At 50.0% G+C, this 23,874-nt stretch overlaps 1 protein-coding gene across 1 annotated transcript in view; it reads right to left on the bottom strand.

The window, feature by feature from the left end:
- IFFO2 (intermediate filament family orphan 2) overlaps positions 1-23,874 on the bottom strand; it is a 45,143-nt gene that overhangs the window by 20,385 nt on the left and 884 nt on the right. The gene's annotated exons all lie outside the window — the stretch shown is intronic.

The raw sequence follows: 23,874 nt of genomic DNA, 5'->3' as shown, positions 1-23,874 counted from the left end.
ACACAGCTCTGCCTTCAGAGGGCAGGGTTAATCCCACCTGGCACGGCAGCCACAGGGAATGTCTGGGCAGGGAGGGACACGGTGCTGCTGCACTTGGCCCTTCCCAGGAGCCAGAGGCAGCTGGGCAGGCTGCAGCTCCGAGGACATTCCCGCTCCATCCTCTCTTCCCTGCTGCTGTGGGGCGGGAATATCCAGCACAGCAGCGTGTGAGAGTTGGATTTGTGCAGGAGGACTGGCTATGCATCTTTTTACCACCATCCATTCACTGCCAAGCAGGGGGAAATATTTAGGCTGGAATTCGCATTTGTCACCAAACGTTTCAGCTCGGATTTCCATGCCCTGGGTGGGTTTTGGACTAATTACATGTGCACTGCTATAAAAATAGCAAGTTTGCCTTTCACATTCTAATATCAGAGGCAAGAAGGTGAAATTAATTAAAGCAGGCAATTATATTGGCAATCTGTGAGCTGCTTCTCCTGTTACAGGACAATCATCCCTCCTGCTCCTGCCGCCAGTTGTGGATGGGAGTCGAGCAGACACTGCAAAAATTGATCTGCTGCTTTCTCAAGGTTTTAACTCTTGGAAGGAGGGATCCTGGGTGCATCCAGCCCTCCTGCTGAATTACTGCATCCTCCCCGTGCTCCGTGCCTTCTGCAGAGGGAGGGATGTATTTCTGGCAAACGTCACCTGCGTGTTTTTCCTGACTCTGCCGAAAGCCAGGGAAAAGGATCAGCATTCCTCCCCGGCAGGTCAGCCACCCCAAATTCCACATCCCCAGGTCTGCTCAGCCCAGCCTTCCTCGTCCTGCAGAGATTCCAGGAGCTCCACTGCTTTGCTTTGTGCCTTTTGCAGAGCGGCAATTTCCAGCCCTAATTCCCTCCTGGCAAACCCAAACCAGGGTCTTCAGGAGCAGGGGAGAAGATGCCACCTTCCACACACCCTCCTGCAATCCCTGCGTTTCTCTTAATTACAGCAGCAATAAAACCATCAGGTGATCTTTAACCAAAAAGTTCCTGCCTGACTGAAGGGAATTTTCACAGGTCTGGCAAGAAAGGTCCTGCTAACCATTGACATAAAATCATTAACCCCAGAGCACGTTTCTCCCACCCACCACCAAGCTGGTTAACCTCATTTAACAGCTCAAAATGCCAATCTTACTCTCCCCTCGCACTCAAACCCCGGGAGGATATTTGCAGTGAGGAGAGGAAGGAGCCCGGCAGGAAGGTAGGGGATGACAATGGAGCAGAGGATTAATTCTCCATTTCAACTTCCAGGGAGCTGAGACAATGGGAAGATTGCTCATTCCTGTGATCATCCTGTGTTTGCTGCAACACACCTGACTTTAAAGGGACCTTGGCAGCCGTGCTGCTGCACATTCCCAAAATCCAGGAGGCAGGGCACTGAGAGGATGCTAATTATGGCTCTGCTGCCTTTATTATTCAACACACTCAATTATTCTCCCAGTCATTCATATTAATCAATATTTTTCTCCTCGGTCACCATCTAAAGTCAGAAGAGTCTCCCGCAAGTGGCAATCCCAGCAGGCTGTGGATGCCCCTCTGCTCCTTGGCACTCAGAGCCGTGGGGTGCAGCCCAAAACATCCATGGAAGGGCCCAGCAGCTCCGGGCGCTCCCTTCATCCTGAGGGAGAGGGAAGCACCTCCTGAAGAAGCAGCTCTGCCCAGCCGGGGAACTCCACAGCGGGAAAGCCACGGGAGGGGAGCGGGAGCTGCGCTCCCTGATCCAGCCCAAGGTGTTCCACGATTCTACAGTTCTGCAATACGCAAATGGGAAATGGCTGGAAAACCAGCAGCCTTCCCATGCTTGCAGCAGGATATGAACTCTCCAGCTGCTCCCAAACACACTTTATTTCTTGGCTCGCATGCAGCTATTGCAATGATTTCCAGCTGCATCCAAAAATCCTTCTTCTGACTCAGAAGCGTTGCTGTCCAAAGCTCCCAGACTTTGGGGCTTTTTATTACATTTTCAGTTATTCCTTCTAAAAAAAGGTCAGCAACATGAATTTCAACACGAGCCAGGCTTTTTTTTTTTTTCTTTCCCCTTCTTTCCCACCTTCCAAGGACGTGTCAGTTCCATCCACCCGCAAATAAAGGGCAAGTCTGACTTTTTGGAAGCCCTTTTTTTACCAGATGTGACACATCACATTCCAGGGGCATTCCGTCATTCCTTCAGCCCTGCCTCACGTCTGAGAGGAGAACAAAGGACGCCCGGCTCTCTGGGAAGGATACTGGGCAAACAAAACACTGGAGCAGTCAGGATTAGCATCGCTTAAAGCGGTGTTCTTGTAAAGCTGAGTCACACCGAGAACTCGAGTTCCCTGGGAAATTGGAAGAGCAGCCACCAGCTCCCAAGAAAGAGATGGAGACACCTCAGGATAACAGCCCTTAAAAGCTTCTCTAGGTTTTCCAGCCTTAATGTTCATGGAATTACACCAAGCTCTGTGCTGACACAAGCCCCAAACCTCTTTGCCACTGCCTTAAAACCAGTGTCAAGGAGCGGGATCCTCTTTCCTTTCTCCTGTCCCAGTTTCAAGTCCAGCTCGGGAATACGGACCAGGGAAGGGCAGCAGATTCACAAAACCCCCTTTGGACCAGAAAGTCAGCTTTAGACAAGTTTGCCTTGCCCAAAGCTGTTCAATAACTGCCTTTTAGGGGGTTTTTAGATGTCTGGTTTGATTTAACCAACGAACAACGAGCTCACAGAAGACACCAGGTACAAACATGCTGGGTTAAGAATGTTTTTCCTCAAGGCAGGAAGGCACAAACAGAGCAGCTGATCATTAATGGTGCCTGATGGTATCAACTGGATTATTCTTTCTTTAAAAATATCCCTCCCTCAAGCAATGAAACATTCATCAAGTCACACTTAATGACAAAATACTTATTCCAAAAGCAAAATTCTTTAGGAAGACCCTCTAATGGAGGGTTGTGGAGGGAAGAAAACTTCCAAACAGAACAAGAGAAGCTTCGCCCGTGCTCTGAGCACCTCCCCTGCCACTCTGAGGTGCCAGCTGAGACTTTCACTCATTTATTGCAGCGTCTTCCCATCAGTTTCCAGGGAGCAGAGCAGCAGCAGGATGGGAAGGTTGAAGTCCACAAAGGGAAACGGAAGCGTTGGTTTGGGCAGTAACCATAAAACGCTCGTGGAGACGTGAGCTGGCAATTCCCGAACACACAAACACCCTGAACCTGCAGCACCCAGGGAGCAGAGCCAGAGTTCCCTGCCCACCGTGCCAGGGCTGGCACCAGCTGCTCCCAGCCCTGCTCTCCTGTGGGATAGGAACGCATTCCCTGGCACACCACAGCTGCCAGGGGCTGCAGCCCAGCCCCGAGGCCGGGTACCAACACATCAGGGCACCCCGAGGCCGAGCCCCTGTCCCAGGGCCGGCTTTGTGCTCCCCACGGAGCTGGGCAGCTCCAACGCCCGTGGGGCACTCACAGGGGCCCTGAGCACGAGACGTGCCCACACTGGCACCATGGCACTCACAGGAGCCCTGAGCACAGGGCCGTGCCCACACTGGCACCATGGCACTCACAGGAGCCCTCAGCACAGGGCTGTGCCCACACTGGCACCGTGGCACTCACAGGAGCCCTGAGAACGGGGCTGTGCCCACACTGGCACCATGGCACTCACAGGAGCCCTGAGCATGAGGATGTGCCCACACTGGCACCGTGGCACTCACAGGAGCCCTGAGCACGAGATGTGCCCACGCTGGCACCGTGGCACTCACAGGAGCCCTGAGCACAGGGCCGTGCCCACACTGGCACCATGGCACTCACAGGAGCCCTCAGCACAGGGCTGTGCCCACACTGGCACCATGGCACTCACAGGAGCCCTGAGAACGGGGCTGTGCCCACACTGGCACCGTGGCACTCACAGGAGCCCTGAGCATGAGGATGTGCCCACACTGGCACCGTGGCACTCACAGGAGCCCTGAGCATGAGGATGTGCCCACACTGGCACCATGGCACTCACAGGAGCCCTGAGCACGAGATGTGCCCACACTGGCACCATGGCACTCACAGGAGCCCTGAGCACGAGATGTGCCCACACTGGCACCATGGCACTCACAGGAGCCCTGAGCATGAGGATGTGCCCACACTGGCACCATGGCACTCACAGGAGCCCTGAGCACAGGGCCGTGCCCACGCTGGCACCGTGGCACTCACAGGAGCCCTGAGCACGAGATGTGCCCACACTGGCACCATGGCACTCACAGGAGCCCTGAGCACGAGATGTGCCCACGCTGGCACCGCGGCACTCACAGGAGCCCTCAGCACAGGGCCGTGCCCACACTGGCACCATGGCACTCACAGGAGCCCTCAGCACAGGGCCGTGCCCACACTGGCACCATGGCACTCACAGGAGCCCTCAGCACGAGGATGTGCCTGTGCTGGCATCATGGCACTCACAGGAGCCCTCAGCACAGGGCTGTGCCCACGCTGGCACCATGGCACTCACAGGAGCCCTGAGCACGAGGATGTGCCTGTGCTGGCACCGTGGCACTCACAGGAGCCCTGAGCACGAGATGTGCCCACACTGGCACCATGGCACTCACAGGAGCCCTCAGCACAGGGCCATGCCCACACCGGCACCGCGGCACTCACAGGAGCCCTGAGCACGAGGATGTGCCTGTGCTGGCACCGTGGCACTCACAGGAGCCCTGAGCACGAGATGTGCCCACACTGGCACCATGGCACTCACAGGAGCCCTCAGCACAGGGCTGTGCCTGTGCTGGCACCATGGCACTCACAGGAGCCCTCAGCACAGGGCTGTGCCCACACTGGCACTGCTGGTGGCCCCACGCTGCGCTGGGCGCGCCACTCGCGGCGCTCACGCGCTGGGGAGTCACTCAGCCCTTGCCCGGGGCTGCAGAACGTGCCCAGTAACCCCCCCTGATCACCCACATGGCACCCAGCTGCAGCACAGGGTGCAGCTCTGCACGCTGATTTCCCTGCACTGCACTCGAGGGCCCCTCAGATGTACCAACCTGGCTGCCCACACAAAAGGATCGGCGCTTTAATCCTGCCCTCGGCCACGGCAGAATCTGGGCAGGGTTGTTGCTGTTTGGGCAGGGTTGTTGCTGTTTGGGATGGGAAAGGATCGTGTTCCAGAGCTTCTGAATAGATTCAGAGAAGCTCTCATGACACCCAACTTCTGCTGCAGCACCAGGGTCCATTTAACCATTTTGTCAGCTGTGGGAAAAGCCCCATCTGCCCCCACCCCAAACCATTCCTGAGGCTGGATGGGAGTTTGGGATTGTAACCTCAAACAGCTCCATTGGCTCAAAAGATCTGAACTAGGCAAGCTGGATTTCATTTTAAAAAAAGAACTCTATGAAGCCTTCTTTACTTTCATGGAATCCCACAGTGGTTTGGATTGGAAAGACCTTAAAGCTCATCCCATTCCACCCCCTGCCATGGGCAGGGACACCTCCCACTGTCCCAGACTGCTCCAAGCCCCATCCAGCCTGGCCTTGGACACTTCCAGGCACGGGGCAACCACAACCTCCTAGGTTTTGTTAAACAAAACAAAAGAGACAAACAAAAAAAAAAAAAAAAAACAAACCCAAAACAAACTAACAATTCACCATTCTCTCTGATTTTGGAATCCTTGCCTAAGAGATCATTTTCCTTCCAATCTTGGTTTTGCACTAAATTAGACATAAAGCTGCATCAACCAAGTAGATTCTTCACAATTGCTACCTCTGTCTAAATGAGCATTTTTAAGATGCTGTAAAATACAGGGATTCTTCCTGATTATCCCAAGTGTTGATCATGTTGATCCAACATGCCCGGCCTCATTGAAGCAAATTAAATGTTAGTTGATGGGCCCTGTGGAAAGCATATTAATTTAATGGGAAGGGCTGATTCCATTAAAGCCTGGCTGGAACAGAGGATGCAGCATTTGAGTGAAGTTGTGTTCCTGCCTGTTGCAACACCCTCTCCACAGAAGCTCTTTGCCAGGATCACTCCAGCATCAAAATTCCCAAACATCAGAGCCACGGGGGAGTTTATCCCTGAGCCTCTACTGTGAGACACCAAATCTCTGCAGAGCAGAACTTCCCAAACATCAGAGGCACGGAGGAGTTTATCCCTGAGCCTCTACTGTGAGACATCAAACCTCTGCAGAGCAGAACCTGCCCCCTTTGCACCGCTCGGGATGGGTGTTTCACCATAAAGGAGAGGTTTCATATTGAAGTCTTACTCTAGGCCTGGGCTCTACTTAAAGCAGCAAGCAGACCTTTGAACAGCAATTCCTTGTGAAGAAAATTGCTAAAAGGAGTTACTCTACAGGAAAACATTGCCTAATTACACCCCCAGATTACACCCAGCGAGGAAGATGCTCCAGCCTGTTACTGGAACCACAATAAAAAATCATCTGCAGGTTCCTTTGTGTCTCCTCGCTGCCCACACGGGCTGTTCAAACAAAACCCGGGTTTAATGACACCACAGGTCAACAACATCAAGTAAAAGCAGCAGCCGAGCCTGCATTCCTTCAGAAGGAAAATTATGGGGCTCCCAATAGAGCAGGAGAATCCACAGGGAACCGTGCAGCTTTAGCCACCCTGGAAGCTGCAGAGCTCCGAGTCACCGCTCCTGTGTGACTTATTCCTGCTACCACAAAGGGCACTGCTGAAGCTGCCTTTTGAATCTTGGATAAGCTCAGGATCCCTCTTGTTGTCCCTGCCCAGCCCCTTGTACAGAAATCCCTTCACAAGGACACGAGAAACTCCTTCAAAACAGGCCCGGCACGGCAGGCGAGGCTGATACAACAGAGGAAACGCCTACAACATCTCCTGGCCTTGCACAGACCTGCTGATGGTGACCTTGAGGTTTTTTCAGCCTCACACCCAACAAAGTGAAGGAAAAATCTAATCACTGTCCTAAGCCATTCCACAGGAGAATCCAGAACTTCTGCAAGTAGGAAAAGCCTGGACAGAAAACTTTTGTACAGCTTCTTCTTTCTGCTGCCCACTCTTCCCTTCCCTAATCCCATTTCTTATTCTTCTGGAGAAAAAGATCAGGCTGAAGGCGACAGAAGCCCAGCCTGCCTATCACTGATATGCCTATCCCACAGTGATAAATTATTTTAAACACTGTTTACCAGGTTAAACCATGAGAGGTGTCCAAAGCCACATCTCCCACCCACGATGGCCAAGAGTACACACTCCTGAGGAGAACCTGGTCACGGAAATTAATTCCTTAGTTAATTCCTTCCCAGAGTTTCATGGAAGCTCACAGCATCTGTCCATTGCAACCTGGCCCTTGTGCTGCTCCTGATCTCAGGAAATCGGAGCTGCCTCAGAGCAGCAGAGCTGTTACATCCCAAGGAGCAAAACCACAAAAGGCCTCTGCCTGTGCAGTCTTTATAAATGAAGTATCCACACTCAAGAAACTGGAGTGTAATTAAAAGTACATTTTATCACACCTCCCACCGTTGTGCCGTCGCAGGAACACAGCGTTTCCTGCAGAGAAGGATTTGGGGTTAGTCATAAACTGCTCTGGCTGATAAGGTACCACCAGGTGTGGAGAAAGGCTTGGGACATAATTTGTGCTTTGATAACAGAATGTGAACTAAACTCTGCTTTCTGTATCTTCCTCTGCAAATTTGTGCCCAACCTGCCCCAGCACCGAAACCACAAGAAATAACAGACCAAGCTGGATTTCACAGAATTGGATTTCACAGAATCCCAGGATGGTTTGGGATGGGAGGGACCTTAAAGTTGATCCCGTTCCAATCCCTCTGCCATGGGCAGGGACACCTCCCACTATCCCAGGGTGTTCCAAGCCCCATCCAACCCGGCCTTGGACACTTCCAGGGATCAGGAATCCACAGCTTCTCTGGGAACCTATGCCAGGGCCTCACAGGGAATGATTTCTTCCCTCTGTTTTACCCCTGGCAGGCTGCAGGCAGAGCCAAAGCTGGTTTCATTTCCCTCCACACAAGCAACTTAAATTCATTTTTCACTCCTGTCAAAACCTTGCTGACAGTGTTTACAAGCCCTGAACAAATGCACAGCTCTTAAGCATGAACAAATAATTCTGCAGTGGGGATCTGCTGCAGTTTTTGACAGCTGAAATGCAGTTTTTGGGGAGGCAGAGCAGCCCCCAGGGAAGGGGAGAGGGATTTGTTCAGCACTGCCTGCCTCCCATTCCCAGCCAGCTGCCCGGGACTGCAGCAACCCAGAAGTGCAACCAACAAAAGAGCCTTGTGGGAAACAGCAGCCTGGGCAAAGGTCTGCAGGGCTGGCCTGGGCCTTCGCTGAGTGGGGGGAGAGATTTACTCTGGAAATCATGGAAAAGCAGCCAACAGAACAAGCACAAACAAGTCTGCAATCAGAAAAACATCAATGATAACACGGGGTGAAAACGTCAGTGGGGAGGGGGAAAATGTGCAGCACAGAGAAGAGGAACCTCTCCAAAGCCAGATAGCTCTAGGAAGTAATAAAAAAGGGAAATATGATGATGAACTTCAAACTTCCAATTTCTGAGACTGCCCCTCGTTTCTTTGAGACAGACCTGGAGCCACCAGAGACATAACACCAGGGACACGTGAGCTGCCAAAGAAGGGAATTAGCCAAAACACCAAGTTCTAGCAAGCTGCTGTGTGCCACTGGGACAGGCCACTGCCCTCCCTGTGCCCACAGGGCCTCAGTCCCTAGAGCCAGTCCCAATTCAGCCGCCTGCAGGGACACGGAGCCTCCCAGGGACACCTGCGGGGACATTTCACTCTTGGAGAGGATGGCACACACTGCTCGACAAGGCAGCTCCGATCCCAGGGACGTGCCCACATGGCACAGGGAATGTGGTTTGATCTGAGGAGATTTACCCCAGACACCCCTCTGGCACAGCCCGTGGCACCTGGGGCAGGATCAGAACCAGGGCGCTGCAGGCCGGGCTTCTCTCGAGCTCAGCTGGGCAGAACTAAGTCATCCTTGTAAATATGACTGTGGCCTAGGAGGCTACGCCACCTTCCTTCCCGGGAAAAGGCTCAGATTCCCAGTTCTCCTGCTCCTCTAGCCATCAAATCCAAGCCATCTCCCCCAGTTTGCATTGTGTATCTGCTTATTTTTTCCATTTCTTTTATCTACTTTTATTAGCAATGAAAAGAGGTTTTAAGACGGGCACATCCTGGTTTCAATTTGGGAGGATGGCATCACATTTCCAAGGCTTTTTCCTGTGCTGCTGTTCTTATTTTACCTCTGAGGGGTCTCAGGGTGCTGCTGGGAACTCGGGGACTGGCACAACTGAAGAACAAAGAGGGAAAGGAGAATGGTTTGGGTTGGATGGGACTTTAAAGACCGATTTATTCCAACCCCTGCCATGGAAGGGAGAGGGGAAGTTCCACAGAACTCAGCTAAAACTGGGAAGAAATCCCGTTTTTCCAGAGCTCCAGCAGTCTCTGTACCGCACTCTCATTTTTAGCTCCACTCTGATCAAACTGTTTTCTCCCAAACAAGCAGCTCCACGCTCCTCTCCGCACATTACCAAATCCTTATCTCCTCTGCCACTGAGGGATCCAGGGAATGTTCCCCAGGCCTGAGAAGACAACTGCGGGCAGAGCTCAGGGAACAGCCCCACGGAACGTCACACTCCTGTACAACTGTTGTCACAGCCGCAGATAAAGTAATTACTGCGACTCCTTTGGAAACAGGTAATCTGAAAAGCACAGGATTACATTGCTGGGAGTGCTGCTGGCTACGAGTTAATTATCAAATCCTGAATTCCCGGGGAAGGGAATCTCCAGCAAACAGAAGCACTACAAACCTCCTGCATTAACGACAGCCCCTCACGCACAGACATTTATTTACATTTCTTTTACAGCCCCGCCTGTTGACAAGCTGCAGTTTTATGGGATTTAGTGCGTTGTGCATTCAGGTGTTTTGTCCCAACACTGTGGCACAGGCAAATATAAAAAACTGCTGCGAAATTCAGCTGAATAAACTCACTGCTGCCCACTCTCTTTGAAGAAAACACTACCAGAACACAGCAGCAGATGCTTTAGAATCATTGAGGCTGCAAAAGATCCTGGAATCCAAAAGATCCTGAAGATAAAACTTCAGCAAAGGGCAGAGAACAGAGATGTTGAGCCCGAAGAAAGCACTGATTTAAGTCAGTATTTTTTCTAAACTTCCTGCAAAAGTCCCAAACCCAGTTATCCTCTGCTCCTGAGAAAGTGCTCTATGTTTATCTCCCCACCTATGGGATGCAGGGGGGTTAAATTTCATTATGAGGGTCTGGCAGCCAGGCCCAGGCAGCCCCGAACAAATGAGAAGCAGAAGTTGGACATCTTGAAGGAGTTTTTTTTTTGCTGACCCTGCAATAGCAGGGCAGGAAGAAGGAGCCCATCCAGTGCTTTTAAATCCCATTTCACCCCTGGCCCGGACTATTCATCATCTCCAATTCTTCTGGTGCGAGTGCTAATGTGAGAAACTTGTAGGATTGCAGTGGGAAGGTCAAAAGAAGCTTCAGAGACCCCGAGCAGACAAAGGGGAGGCTGCGGCGGGGACACAGCGTGTCATTATCCCGTGTCCCAGTAAAGCCATGTGATTCCTTTGGACAGCTCAGCCCCGCAGCCACATCATTACCGACAGGAATACAGGACAGGCCAGAGCCAGGAGCAGCTCCTGCAAATTGGAGTTGGGTTGTTTACAAGGGAGTTCCCCACAAAACTGGAGTGCAGCAGCGAAGCTGCGCCATGGGAAGGGGTGATTATGGCTGAGTCACGGGATAATCACTGCAAAATCCAGCCATTGTTTAGGGAAACTTGGAAATTGCCTCATGCTCCTCAGTTCATCAAATGTAATAAACCAGCGGGAGATAGGCACCGGCATGCCTGGCCCAAGTTTAATAGGAAAAAAAAAAAAAAGAATTAAAAAATTAAATAAAAATATTACCAAAAAATCTTATTATCCCAGCCTTCAATAAAGTTTTAATAAGTTGCTAAGATGCAGGATTGACCCACATGAGGACTTTAGGAAAAATCCTCCGTGCCCTGTAACCTGCACCCCAGGTAGTGTTAAGCAAATATTTGTAATACATAAAAGCTCTTTGCAAGCTGCCACCCACCAAACATGACCTGGCACTCCCACCCTCCCCACTAAAAACGTGACCGGCCTCCCGAGGCTTCCAAAGCAGGGGTCCCACCCTGTTTCTCCTCTCCCCATCTCTAATTCCTTCGCCTCCCCTCCAGTACATGGATCTTAGGGTAACCTAAAGCACCCACTGATAAACCCTACAGGTCCTGAAGGGCACTGCCAGCACCCAGCAGGCTTTGGCAGGACTCACTTCTGACGCCAAGCACCCCAAGAGCTTCAAAATAAAATCCAGCACACGAGACTTGAGTTGATTTTCAAGGCTCTCCCTCAGGTCTTTAAGTAGCATGAGAAGAACCCATATTTTTCCACATATACCTGTATTTTCCCTTCTCTCAACCTTTCCTTCTGATTTCTCAGTTCTTTATTCTGGTTGGGTTTTTTTTTTTATCCCCCGAACGCAGGAGACACTTCCAGAGCTGATAAGAACATTAATATGGAGGAGGGATCTCAGGCAGAAGGGAAAAAGAGTAAGAAAAACAAAGCCCACAAATAAACCAGATTTGGAATCCCAATCAAGAACACGCTGTAACAAAGCAGAATAATTCCCCATAGCTCCAGCCTGGCAGCCGCTCTGAGAAGGTGACATAAGAGCATGCCCTAATACACACTATCACCCTTTTAAAAATACATTTGTGTTTTTATGGTGCTCAGGATGTTTCCTTTGTCATTTCTCACCTCCTACTGCTGCCGAGGCCTCTCAGCACCGGGCAGAGACTCTGCCAAAGTTCCGGCAGCTCAGACAAGGAGTTCCAGGAGGGACTTAAGGCCATAATAAGATCTAAGCTGTCGGAAAGTCCAGGCAAACTTCTGTGGCATGTTTTTCCTTTCTCTTCCCTATAAACACCTCGTGAAAGCTCTCCTGAATGTCCTCCTGGAGGCTGCCAAGTGAAAACAGGGCATTATCTCAGCGGCTGCACATGACTCCGGGGAAGATTCCTTCCTCACAGCCCCCAGGAACTGTCCACCAGGCCTGTGACTGCAGGAAAGTTTTCCCATGTAGGGTGAGGATTATTTTGTTTCACAACTGCCTTGTGACTTCAGGGCAATCTTGTGGAGAGGGAAATGTGGATGTTTGGAGTGGTGCCGTGGGTCTCCTGCTCTCCAGACGGAGCAGGGATCTCCTGGCACTGGAACTGCACCCTGGGCTTCAAGGGGAGCCCCACCAAGGGTCCCAGTGAGGTCTCTGGTGGGGAGGGTGAGCCAGGACAGGGCTCAGTGTGGCCCTGGCAGCAACCCAGGGCTGCCTCCCTGATTCCCAGAGCTGGAAATCCATCCCAGTTAGGCTGACGGGGAGCAGCCTAATTCCTGAAGGATTGCTCTCGAGGACACGCCAGGCTGAAAAAAAAGGAAATAAATCCCTGGGATGGCACAAACCCACCCGGGACAGCACCACTTCCATCACCTGCTGCCAAATACCAACACATGAACCCCACCAGGATATTCCCATCTCCTCTCACTCCAGCATTCGGGCAAATCACCCGTTTTTGGGACAAACTGCTCCATCCTGTAAAGCAGCACTGAACTATGCAATTCAGTGTGCACTGGCTGAGCTCAGCTCTTAGAATGGAACCTGCACAAGGCTCAAAACACTGCTGCTGAACATCCTCTCTCATAAAAGGCCTTTATTTACTTTCTGATTCCATGAGTAAATGCTGTCTATAAATAGCCCTCCCTGCCCAGCCACGACGTAACTGCTGTTATCACCTCAGTCATTGGAAAAGGCCCTGATAAGACCAAGTGATAATAGCTCAGGATTACCCTCCTGTGGAAAGGAGCCCGCTGGAATTCATTACTGCACTATTTTCATTCCCTTGTGCAGTTCTCCAGCCTGAAGCAGCAAAAATAATGGAGTGCCCATGCCCTCCTCACCTTGTCTTTGGGTTTATCTCCCTTTCCCACCACATCCTTTCAGAACCAGCCTCAAAACCGAGAGCCAAAGTCACCCAAACTCAAAACTGAGAGCTCGGGTCACCCTAATCTCTGTCCCAACACTAAACACATTTACTGAACCTCCTAAAGATCAAAGAAAAAGTGAGATAAAGCTTATCTGCTCCCAGGAGTCAGGAAGACAGGTGGAATACACACCTAGGGCACAGCAAAGCCTCCCAGCAGTGTCCTACACATCCATTATCTCTGTTTTAAGAGCTTTATGACTTTTGTAAAAGTAAATATATTTAAGTGCAGCTTTTATGTGCAGTGTTGAGATTGGGACCTCAAAAGAAATCAACTTTTCTTCAAGGGCTCCGAGGCCACTGGTGGGAATGCACAGAACTCCCACAGTGCTCCTATAGATCCATTATCTACATTTCCAGAGTTTTATTACCTTTGAAAATGTAAATATATCGAAGTGTAGCTTTCATGTGCAGTGTCAGGGTTGTAAGAACACAAGGGCAAGAAATAAACTGCTCTTCAAGGGCTCCGATGGCACCTGAGGAACACACAGCACCCCCAGGAGTGCTCCTATGGATCCATTCCCTTATCTGCATTTGAAGAGTCTGATTGCCTTTGAAAGGGTAAATATATTTAATGTGCAGTGCCAAGACTGTAACAAAAATGTTAACAAAGGGTAAGAAATAAACTGCTCTTCAAGGGCTCCGAAGGCACCTGAGGAACACACAGCACCCCTGGAGGGCTCCTGCAGATCCATTCCCTTATCTGCATTTGAGGAGCTCTATTACCTTCACAAAGGTAAACATATTTAACGTGCAGTGTCACAACTGTAACAAACACAGATGTTAACGGAGGGCAAGAAATAAACTGTTCTTCAGGGGCTCCAGGGACACTTGAACACACAAGGAACAGAAGAACGTGCCCCCTGTTCGGGCTGCTTTTATCACCTCTGGTACAATGGGCAGATTGATAAAGTTTAGGGTTCCCAGTTAATTGTGGTTAATTACCATTAAACCACAGCACTCTGCCATTGAGAGGGAAGCAAATTAATAAAGGTGGCAGCTGGGACATCAAATTCAAGGGGAGGCATTTTTAAATATTTATATAAAGGCAGAGTCTTCTATTCACACAAATGAAACAGTTGCTTTTCTGCCTCAGTTGTATAAACTTCCAAGAATTGGGTTTAGTACTTGAATTTTTAGTAGCGGGGGACACAAACAGCCAGGGCAGGGGCAGCCCTGGGGTATTTGTGGAGGGGAAGGGATGGACAGCAGGAGAGCTCCAGCACAGACTTGGTTTTCATGGAATCCCAGAATGGTTTGGGTTGGGAGGGGCCTTAAAGTTGATCCAGTTCAAATCCCTTTGCCATGGGCAGGGACACCTCCCACTGTCCCAGGCTGTTCCAGCCTGGCCTTGGACACTTCCAGGGATCCAGGGGCAGCCACAGCTTCTCTGGGCACCCTGTGCCAGGGCCTCCCCACCCTCATGGTGGAGAATTCCTTCTCAAAATCCCATCTAAACTGCCCCTCTTTTAGTTTAAAGCCGTTCCCCCTTGTCCTGATCCCTGTAAATAATCCCTCTCCATCTTTCCTGCAGCTCCTTCAGGCATGGGAAGGCCACAACCAGGTCACTCCAGAGCTTCATTCTCCAGGATGAACAATCCCAATTCTCCCAGCCTTTCCCCACTGCAGAAGGCCAGGGCAAAGGGCTGGAGTGACTGAGGCACTGACCTCATTCCCCCGCCTTCCAGTGCCCTACAATTTCAGGAGAATGGAGCTGAGTCATGGACCCAAACCCCCCCTAACCCACAGCTCACCACAGGGAATAAATCCCTGCCCACGGGCCCGGAGCTGTATCTCATTGGGAATTTTATAGGAGAAAGATCAAACAGTAATTAATGCTCCACTGAAGGCTGGGAAAAGGAAAAGGCTCCGCATTTGGAAACAGGGGGACACCTCTTCTAGGGCTGAAACAAATCCAGAGCAGCTCGGTGCCTCCACACCCACAGCCCCACGTGAGGCTCCCACCCTCTCCTACCTTAAATAATAGGTGAAAAAATATAGAATTCCTCCCAGCCACCAAAACTGAGCAGGGAAGAGCCCGCCCGCATCGCAGACCAACGGAGAGGAGAATCCCCTGCCTCAAAGGGAGAGGAGAAGGAAGGAAAAGGGGTTTATTTGCAGATCCATCTGTGCTCCGGGGCAGGCTCCCCACAGGAGCCCTTCCCGAGGGGACCCAGCCCCGTGCAGCCTCTCTGCACGTGGGACAACATTCCCAGGGTCACTTTGTCCCTGGAACAAGGAAAGCTGCTCTCCCACTGACAGCCAGCAGCTCTGTGCCGGGTGGAGAATACAGATTAGTGGGAACACATTTTCCAGGGCTTCAAGGAATTTTTAACTGCTCTGCGCTCCCCGTTTCTCCTTTTCTTGAGACAAAATAATAAAAAAGAGAGGAGAAAAAATAATATAAGAAAGAAAGTGTTTTAAAAATTGCAGAAAGAACCAAAGGTGAGGTGATTCTGGCATAGTCATTTGGGGGGAAATTTAATAGAAGAGTTGGGAAAAGATTCCAGACTGCCCAATGCTTCAGCATATGGCCAATGCCTTATGGAAGAATTTAGAGAGGGAAATAAAGATTTCTTTTCTGCCTGCGAGAGGGGGATTTTCTTGTAGCAGTTTTAATGACAACAGCTGTTTGAAGTATTAAATATTGATATTGAAATATCCCCATTGAGATTCAATATTAATGCACCCCCTGCCAATTCATGGAATTCTGTAAATTCACACCAGTGCCTGGTTTTTTCTTTAACCAGATTTGACTCGTCAGGGTCAAATTCTGTGACTGAACTGACACGGGCCTGTTCAATTCAAATTCTGTTCTCTGTATCAGAGGGAGCTTCATTAAAAAAAAAAATAATAAAAATGGCAGAGTTGTATTTCCTCCCCTCAGAGACAAATTTTACCTGTGAGAATCCACAGGCAGAGAGACATTTTCCAGCAGAATCACCAATTTGGAATCAATCCTGAGGCAGGATCCCTTTGATCTCAGATTCCAGCCTGAGTCACTGCATTTAAGGGAAAGGGGGATCCAGTCCTGCTGTAAATCATCACTTCCTTCATTATTCCCTGGCTGGATGAGCCACTGCAAATTAACAACTTCCCTTGCCCACATGAAGAGGAGCAAGTTAATTCCTCCTCTCTTTATTCCAGGATCTCGGAGCTGTCGCGTTTTCCAGCCCTTTTCCAAGTGCTGGTGTCTGTGCACACACACAGGGCCCCCAAACCTTTCCCAGCAAATAAACCCAGGCACCCCTGAGTGCCCACAACCACAAAATACAGAGCTTTGGGTGAAGTTTAGCTGCTCCCAAACCCTTAGGTTTGGGAAATTTTAAATGGTTTATCCACAGAACCAAGAGATTTGGGGAGTTACATGGAACTGAGGTGCAGGCTGTAACACCAAGCCTTGGTTTTGACTGGATTTCAGTGCAAATTCAGAACAAACCCCCTGAAATGAGCATCAGATTGAAGACTAAACCCAGCAGCAGTGCAAGGCTCTGATCACACACAGGGAAATTCCATCTCCAGAGCAAGGAACGGTGCTGCTTTCCAGGCAGAAAAAGCCAAAAAAGGGACACCTGAACCCGTCCCCAGCGAGAAGGAGCAGCGTGGGCACAAAGAGCCGACGTGACTCGGTGCAATCCCAAACTCCACTTGGAAAGGGATCCAAATTACCAAGGTTTTGGGGAAGTGGGACACAGGGAGCCCAGCAAAACACAGTGGAGCCAGAGAGTCACATGGAGAGGAGTGGATGGACGCAGGAACAAAGGGCTGCAGGGACTCTCCGCCTGTGATTTCAGCCGGTGACGCGGTGCTGGCCGCTGGCCTGGGCCCCTAACGAGCAGGACACTTCGTTAGCGGGCACAGAGCTCCATTCTCTGCCAGCCCTCCCTTCCTGAAGGAGACCCAGAGCCACAGCTGATGTCATTCCTGCACATGGACCAGCGGCACTCGCAGAGAACGACACGGGAGAGGCTCCCACACGCTCCAGGCCTTTTAAAGCACGGCTGAGAATTTAATTTTTAAAAGGTTTTTGAAACAAAGCGCCTCGGTAACCCAGTGGTGGTAAAAATGTGTGCGTCCCCCAGCTGCCACTTCCTGCCACAGCACCAGAAAAAGTCAGGGAATCTTTCCCAAATTTCCTGAAGTCATCGCCTGAGGTGAAAGCACCTCTGGTAAATCACCTGAGCTTGTTGCAGCTTTAATTTGAAGCAGGATGATCTGGTAATAATCTGATAAGAACTGTTTCTGGGCGAGGCGACACCGGGGATTAGGAAACACCAGACAAGTTCTTTATTTCTCTGGCATCAAAACCAGATCTCGCCCTCCCACACGACTCCTCCAGCATCAACAGGCACCCAAAACACATCCCCAGGTGCCATATCCACACGGGTTTTGAACATTCCCAAGGATGGTGACTCCACCACTGCCCTGGGCAGCCTGTGCTGGGGCTCTGTGAGCCTTTCCACAAAGAAATTTTCCCTCTATCCAATCTAAAGCTCCTCTGCAACACGAGGCCGTTTCCTCTCGTTCTGTCTCTGTTCCCTGGGAGAAGAGGCTGACCCAAATTAAGGCATTTTAAGGATATATTTGAAATTCAGGAAGCTCTGGGTGTGCCCAGGCTGTTGCCATACTACAATCATCTTATTTTTGCCCCTTCTTCCAAATTTATCGTGAAGTGGAGGCAAATTCCTTCCCTTCAGATGCAAGAATGGGAGGTTCAAGGTTAGAAACCTGAGGAAACACTCAGCTGGGGCTGCCCCTGGATCCCTGGCAGTGCCCAAGGCCAGGCTGGACGGGGCTTGGAGCACCCTGGGACAGTGGAAGGTGTCCCTGCCCATGGCAGGGGGGTGGAATTGGACCTTTAAGGGCCCTTCCCACCCGAACCACCCTGTGATTCCATGATTTCCCTGTGCCTTGTTTCCCAAGCCGTATCAGTCTTGTTCCATTTCTTATCATTTACTGCCTTTTATTATCACTTCTCACTAATCCCTTCAGGGCTCTTGGAACAAGGTAATTTTTTATAGGAAGAGGTCACAAGGCTACGCAGGAATTTCAGTCCCACCGAACAGTGCACACACAGACACTTTCTAAGTTTTTTAACTTAAAAAAACCTGGAAGAAATCTCTTCCTTTAAAAGCTGGTTTTAAACACCAAGATGGAGATTTAGAATCAGAATATCCTGAGTTGGAAAAGACTCACAGGGCCCCTTGAGGAGCAAAAAACCAACATCCTGTGAGTATTTCTAGCACAGAAAAAAAGTAAATTTGGTCAGAGAAAAGCAGATGCAGGAAACCAGCCCGAGACCTGGCACAGCAGCACCACAAGCCCTGAGCCACAAAAAAAAAGCAGCTGCTGAGCTGGAGGTGGGTGCAGAGCTTTCTTTAGCTCCATGTCCAGCACTCCAGAGGCACCTCTGCTCCAGAGCCCCTGGTTATCCAAGAGAAGAGCTGGAAATCACTTGTTCTTGAGTTTGCTTCCACCTCAGCCCCACGCTGCAGGGGCTGGGGAGATTATTTGGGTTTAAGATCTGAGCTATTTGAGGGGTTTGCTCCCAAACCTACTCTGTGCTCTGAAAATCTGGGGGTTTATTGCCTTCAGAAAGCCCGGAGCCCCCCAGAGTGAGTCACAGGAGAAATCAAAAGGTAAATTCAAAACATACACACACCCAAAGGCCTGTGGTTCTCTCGCAGCAGGGGAAGCTCCTCCTTGAGGAACGTGGCCCCAGTTTCTCTGAAACTCCAACCACAGCGTGAGGAAGGCATTTTTCTCCCCACTTACAAATGCATTATTTCAATTCTAATTTAAAGATAAAGTTCAGAATGACAACTTCTTCAAGTCAGTCATAACACACTCAGCCCTCCCATTACAAACCATTTAAGGCACACACAGAGATTTCTCTGCCTATTAAATACTTCAAGCACAGCCCCAACCCCACCGTGGAGCACTGCTAGAAAGCAGGATCAAAGGGAAACATCCTCTCCTCCTTCCAAACCTTCTCCTACATCCCTACAACCCAGAAGTCCCAGTTTCCAGCTGTATCATGGGGGGGAAAAAAAAATAAATAAACCTGTGATCTGTGAGAGTGCTCCAGCTAGCCCGTGTGTATCCTAACTGTGTGTGTCTGCAGCAGCAGTCTAGAGGGAAAAATGGAATTATTTAGGGGAACTTTATTCTTACGGTGCTTCACTTGCACAGCTCCGAGCAGTGCCACTTTCCACCCAGCAATTACAACTGGATATTTGTGCCACACAGCCAAGATTTTTTCACATCAGGCAATTTTATCCCTTCTCCACTGCAAAAAACTGACGTCCTCCCAGCCCAGGGAAAAAGGGGCTTTTCAAGCCTGAGTCTCAGGTTTCACCAGAGCCAGCATTTCATATCAAACTTCACATCTTGTAAGGGGCAGCCAAAAATCCCCCAGACCAGGCTGCTCTGGAAGCGGTGGAAAATCCGGAATTTCTGTGAAAAGCCACATTGAAAAATAATTATCCCTCTAAAAGAGAAAAAGAAAAGCAGGAATAGCAGAGTTAAAGAGGTGGCTTTCCACAGAGATTGTTCCTGCCAGCCCTGTGACCAATCGAGGCAGGGACAGGTCTGCCACGCTGGTAACATTCCTCCAGGGGAATGAAAAAATTATTTGTTTTTGATTGGGTCTATGCAGAACATCTGCATCTTGTTACTGCTGATATTTTAGCTTTAAAAGTTCTCAGACATTCCTCCAGGGCTTATCCTAAGCACATTTTTATTAAGTTCCCTTCTCTAAAAAAAACAAGCTCCAGTGAGTTTTGACGCGCGCTGCCTTTGACAATGATAATCTTTGTCCTTCCCAGCTGCAGCAAATTTAAGATAATCTCTTTTCCAAGTGGACTTTATTAATCTTCCCAGTGAAATACCATCCTGAGGTAAAACAATTATTTCCAGTTCAACTCTTAGTACCAGTTAAGCCCGTGCTGGAAAAGACAACCAACATCTGGCAGACTCAATATCTGCAGCAATTAAGAGTAATCGTGGAACCATAAATATACAAATCTACCCCAAGTGCTGGGGCTGGAGCTGCGCTCTCACAGCTCGAGGAGAGGCAGGGACGGAGGGCAGGGAGTGACTGCAGGAGGATTTCACCGAGTCAGCAGCCTGGGCTGGCCACACGCAGCAGCGCTGTCGCGGAGCCCAGGGATGGGGCGGCTCTTCAGGGATCTCGGGAAGGTGACACCTCGGCCCGGGGAGCCGGGCATCGCCCCCACGCCTTCCACGTGCCACGCAGCCGTGGTTAGCGATTAACAGGCTTTAACTAATTGTGGGGGGACAATCCCCTTGGTTCTCCCCAGTTCCCTCCCAGCTGGACCCTCCCCAGCGGTGCCATTGGAGGGGTTGAGGCTCCGGAGCTTCCCAGAAACGGGACAAAGATCCCCAAACAACAGGGCCAGGGCTGGGCTCACCCCCCAGCTGCTCCTCCAAAAGCAGATTTTTCTCCTGAATAACCTGGAGGGATCAACCCCAAATCCGTGCCAGGGAGGAGCCAAACCTGTGCATCCATCCCCCCAGGGATGCAGAATCCCGGATTCCAGCCCTGCTCCTGGAGGAACCCGCAGCTGCTCACTCTCACCTCAAAGCAGCCGAAGCACTACGGCTGATTATTGGTTTTTATTCTGTCCAGGGAAAAAAAAAAAAAAAATCATTTCACCTGCGTGTTTTAAATTAAAAATTGTGACTTTGCTCCGTTTTCAATTAACTGTCCCTGAAAGTATTTTTTTATTGAGCTGCTTTGACTGCAAAAGTGCAATTTTGCAGAAAGACAGTTCTGCCTTTTCTTGCTAAAAGTGCAACAGTAGATAAAAATTACCAAAGATCTGACAGATAAACAATAAATGATCTGATTTGGAGTCAGACCTGTGGTCAAAAGCTCTTCTAAATGCAAGCATAGCTGGAAAAAAAAAAATGAAGAAAATTAATTTAACTTCATTTTCCCTCTAAAACTCCTCCAGTTTTTAACTCCCTCACTGAAGTCATAATCTCGTATAAAATCATGACCACTGCTAAAAAAATAGGAGATTAAGACAGCACAGTAAGTAGAAAATATTCAAATTTATACATTATTAGGGTAAAATATCATCACCTGGGGGGAAAAAGAAAAAGCAGTTCTGGTCTGAAATATCTGCTGGGCTCCTCAGAGGGAACATTTTACTTCAGACAGAAACAAAAACCTGGGTAAAAAATGATCTGTGTGCTCAACTGATTCCAGAGCTCCAGTTTGTTGTGTTACAACGTCCTAGGAAAATTATTTTAGGGAATGGAACAAAGAAATTAAACATATTTCCCCAAATGGAGCCATTGCTAATCCCAGAAATTGCACAGGCAGAATTTCATTGGAAAGAGCATCCCAGATGCTGTCCCACTGTTATTTTACAGCAGCAAGGCTACTTTTCCTTTAAAAGAAAGGAAACCAAAGGGATTATTTCCCCTCCGAGTTCCACCCCTGCATTTTCCAGTTCCCAGGTGTGACATCGGGGAGTTTGCCTTCCACAACAACAACAGAGACATCCGAGGTGAGTGCTGGACACCCAGCACTTCCCTGAGCAGCATTCCCGTGCCCCACGTCACCACCTGCCTGGCTTTCCCTCGTAGCCAAACCAAACCAGAAACATTTCGTAGCCACAACCTCCTTAACCAAGTGGTCACCCAGGAAAGGGGGAACAGCCTCCCTTGCCCCAGGAAATAAATGGAATTATCGTTATCTGCTTGAGCATGCTTGGCTATGGGCTGGTGGCTCCTCGGTGAGGTTACAAGGCCCGGCTGCTCCCCAAAGGTTCTGCTGGCTCTCACACTGAGCAATCAAAGGTTCTTCTCCTGGTCACACACCTGGGCTGGGAGCTTGAGCTCGTGCCCAACTTCCCACAAGCCCCAACAGCCCATCAGGAGACGGGCACAAGGCTCCTGCTCCACCTGGAGCTCAGCTCCCTAAATAAACCTGGAGCCTCAAAGGGATCACAGCAAGGTAAGGGAAGCCCAAAGACTGCATTTAGTGCAGACACGGAGAGGTGCCAGGACAGGGACCCCCAGCCCTGCACAAACAAACACCGTCCCAAGCCCTGCAGGAAGGCTGACAAACACTGCACCACCCAGAGCTAAACCCAGCTGCTTCACTGGACTGCCAGGAGCGACTGCAAACAGCACGGTCTTGCTCCCTGAGCTTGCCCAAGGCAGCTCAAGGCCCCAGAGGAAAAAGCCAATCCCCCAAAAACGAGTGTGTGCTGTCCATGTGGGACTGAAGGTCACGGATCAGTGACCAATTCCAGCTCCACAGTAATGAGCATCCATAAAACCCACACTGCAGATGCAACATCACCAACGTGGGACGTGTTGATATGCGTTAATCACATTGTTTTATCCAGAAGGAAAATCTCTTTCAAGGGCAAGAATAAGATCTGAGGTTCCCCTTTGCTCCACTGAATTTATCTGGTTTATGCAATCTCTGAGTGTGCAAGAACACAGACTAGAGGGAAAACATGCTTTACACAAGGGAGTAAAAGCAGAAAAATCAACTTTGTATCAGCAGAAAGGCTGAACCTGAGGGCCCACAAGTCTCCTCTTCCCCCAGAAGTGGAAATAAATCACATATCCATGGAAAAGCAGAAGCAGCCCCAAGTTTTGGTGACACAACCCACACCCCACACGGATCCCCCTTCACCCAAGGCACCATCCAGCACCACTTCCTCTGCTCCCTGCTCCTCCCATTCCTTGGGACCAGCCACAGAAACAAAAACCACCCCGTGCCACCATGGCAGCCACTACTCCAGGCTGGAAAACAGAGACCAGCTCCTTTTTTCCACCCACACCAGTGGCTCCAGCTATGAGGGACAGAGCAACCGAGGCACACGAGCTCCAAGGAGATGCACTGGAAGCAGACGGAGCCTTGGCCAAGGAACAGGCCACAAATTCCTACTGGAGCAGCCAAACCTGCCCCAAAAATGCCTCTGAGCCGGGTGATTTCAGCAGGGGAGGTTGTTACAAAAGCTGCTGCTGACCTGAGGTGTGCAAAGAGCTCACTGCAGTGTGTAAACCTGGGCAGAAGGGACCCAGCCACGCTCCACAGGCCACAGAGCCGGGAAACGCAGAAAATGAGAACGGATTCAGTGCGTTCTGCAGGGAAAAACCCCGGCTGGGCGAGCAGGAAATGCATTTTAAAGCTAAATAATCCCGAAGTCCAGCCGGAAGAGCCCACGCCAGCCTCGAAGGACAGCAGCTCCTCAGACAATGCAGGAATCTCCCTGCAGAAGCCCAGCTACATTTTTTTTCCCTCTCTGGCCTCCATCTCTGCCACAGCAATCCAAGGGAACGCTATCCATCACCATTCCAACCCCAGGGCTTGCCACAGGCCAGGGGAGACCTCCAGACCAGCAGGGCTTACAAAGTCTTTTGTTTTGGCTAATTCCGAGGAACATTTCGGAGTACAAACCCTGCCCTGCAGTATTTGCAACCCAAATATTGCAGCACTGGGCTAATTTCGGGCAGCTGGCACACAGAACCGACTACTGGAGTAATCAGACCAAAAAAATGAAGGCGAGCTAAATTTAGGAGTAACTATGCAATGCAATATTAATAACTGATTATTTCCCTTCTAAAAAAAAATATACATATATATATAAATTGCATATATATATATATTTTTTTTTTTTTTTTTTTTTTTTTTAAGTTAACCTGACAATGCTCCTTACAAGATCCAGGCTCTCCATCCCCCCAGGGATGGATCCCACAATTTTCTGGGTACCGAGATGAGGTTCAACACCCACCCCGAGGAAAAGCCCC

Source organism: Corvus hawaiiensis, chromosome 22 (genome assembly GCF_020740725.1).
Source record: "Corvus hawaiiensis isolate bCorHaw1 chromosome 22, bCorHaw1.pri.cur, whole genome shotgun sequence".
Taxonomy (NCBI): Eukaryota; Metazoa; Chordata; class Aves; order Passeriformes; family Corvidae; genus Corvus; species Corvus hawaiiensis.
This window is presented reverse-complemented; position numbering and strand designations above follow the sequence as displayed.